The sequence below is a fragment of the Octopus bimaculoides genome, chromosome 22 (assembly GCF_001194135.2).
Source record: "Octopus bimaculoides isolate UCB-OBI-ISO-001 chromosome 22, ASM119413v2, whole genome shotgun sequence".
In the NCBI taxonomy this organism is placed as follows: domain Eukaryota; kingdom Metazoa; phylum Mollusca; class Cephalopoda; order Octopoda; family Octopodidae; genus Octopus; species Octopus bimaculoides.
Window position 1 is genome coordinate 8,967,875 of NC_069002.1, and position 2,342 is coordinate 8,970,216.

Consider the following 2,342-nt stretch of genomic DNA (forward strand, 5'->3'; position numbering starts at 1 on the left):
TGTGTGTGTGTGTGTGGTCTGGGGTTTTGGGGTTTTTTAAACTTTTTTTCTCGTTTGTTTCTTTACAGTTTTCAAAAAGAAATATTCAATAACTTTCAGATAAAAACTTTCGTTTGAAACTTGTTTCTATGTCATTTTTTCGAATCATTATCAATTCTTTCTTGAACTGTTAGCACTGGACATGATGTATGTGATGTTTGCAGCAGACAGCAAACAAACGCGGGTCAAATTTGTGTTTATAAAACGATAACTCTTCTTCTTCTTCTTCTTCTTCTTCTTCTACTTCTTCTTCTTCTTCTTCTTCTTCTTCTTCTTCTTCTTCTTCTTCTTCTTCTTCTTCTTCTTCTTCTTCTTCTTCTTCTTCTTCTTCTTCTTCTTCTTCTTCTTCTACGTTAGTCTACATTTAGAAGAGAAAATAAAAATCAAATGAATCACTTGTTTCCATTCCTGAGAGAATGGAAACGTTTTGCTTGTGTTTTATGTCTGGGTAAGAAGCGATATGTCTACAGTTTTTTTCCAAGACATTTAATGGCTTAGAAATTAGAATAATTGGGAGAGATCAATATATTTTTAATTTTCGAACTGAACTAATGTAGTTTAATAGCTCTTAAGTTGATGGGTCGTTGAATTAGGAAGGAAGTCTCATAAGATATGATTTCTGGTGAAATACCGGGGGAAAGTTTTATTATTGTGATTGTATGTGCTAGATAGAATTACAGAGGTGGAAGGTATTTTAGCACGCCGGGCGAAATGCTTAGCGGTATATCGTCTGCCGTTACGTACTGAGTTCAAATTCCCCCAAATTTCAGGCCTTGTGCTTTTAGTAGAAAGTATTATTATTATTACTGTTGTTGCTGTTGTTGTTATTATCGGCGAACTAAGAGAATTGTTAACGTGTTTGACAAAATGCCTCCGACTCATTACGTTCTGAGTTCAAATTCAGTAGAGGGCGGCTTGTCTTTCAGCCTTTCAGGATCAATAAAATAAGTACCAATTGAGCGCTAATCTTTCAACCCCACAAACACCATAAAAAATACATTTAAGTTGCAATTAATGTACATAAATGTTTGTGTGTGTGTAAATTGTTATTAATTCAAACAAGTAGTGGAAAAGAAGAAAATACCCGGAGAATATATAGCAATTAATAAGGATTTAGTTACATTTTAAAACATAGGAATACACTTGACCGGTTTCGCTTTAGCCGTTCAAAAGTGTATAGTACTTGGAGCAAAGTCGTGAATTATGTCTATTCTGGCCGTTGTTATCAAAAATAGTTTGTTTCTAAAGTTGGGATGTGACTCAGAACGCTATCCGTTAACGTACAAATTGATTGGTCAGCGTTCAAGCATCAAGCATATGAGGTAGTCTCGCTGAGAAGGTCACATAAAAGCTTTTCTCCATTGAATATGTCATAAGACAGTTATTAAAGAGAGATATGAATAAGTGATATAATAATTGTTTCTATTAAAGGCACAAAGCCTGAAATTTGGTGGGAGAGGAATAGTCGATTATACCGACCCCACTACTCAACTAGTACTTATTTTATCGACCCCGAAAGGATAAAAGGCAAAAGTTGACCTCAGTGAAATTTGGTTAAGATGCAAGTTTCTTATCACACAGCCACTCCTGCGCCTATATATGGAAGTCAAAACGTGCAGACGGACGAAATGCTGCTAAGCATTTATCCCGGCGTGCTAACGATTCTCCCAGCTCGCAGCTTTTGTAAGTGATATAATAATAATTAAAATTCAAGTCTTAATATGATATTATTAATATCTTAGTATGATAAGCTCGTATTATAGTAAAATCAAAATAGATTCGCTGATGCGATTCGAACCTGGAACTTGCAGTATTCCAGGGCACCATGTCGCTGTTCCAACCACAGAACATCTACCGTCTCACACTGATCTGTCAACCAGTCCCTTTATCTTTCATCTTTCTCTCTCTCTCCCTATCTCTCTCTCTCTCTCTCTCTCTCTCTCTCTCTCTCTTTCCTCTCTCTCTCTCTCTCTCCAGTGTTACTATTTTTCTGTTCAACCCTCTCCAACTTTACTTTGTATCCGCTTTCTTCTCCCTCACCCATTGCTATTTAGTGTTATTCAATATCTTGTAATGAATATCTTTATTTTTGAGTCTTTCTCCATCGACTTCCCCTTTCTCTTCCCATCCATACATACACACATACATACAAACACACACACACACACACATACTGAGTAGAGAAATATATATATATATATATATATATATATACACACCCGTAAATAGATAGATACATAGATAGATAGATACACACGCATACACACATACATATACCTAGATATATACATATGCATATATAT

General features: G+C 35.4%; 1 long non-coding RNA gene across 1 annotated transcript in view; it reads left to right on the top strand.

Annotated features, from left to right (window-relative positions):
• The first annotated feature begins 1,366 nt into the window (after positions 1-1,366).
• LOC128250520 (uncharacterized) overlaps positions 1,367-2,342 on the top strand; it is a 7,829-nt gene continuing 6,853 nt past the window's right edge. The window contains exon 1 of the long non-coding RNA XR_008266525.1: positions 1,367-1,722. This is a non-coding gene — a long non-coding RNA (uncharacterized LOC128250520). The remainder of the gene's footprint in view (positions 1,723-2,342) is intronic.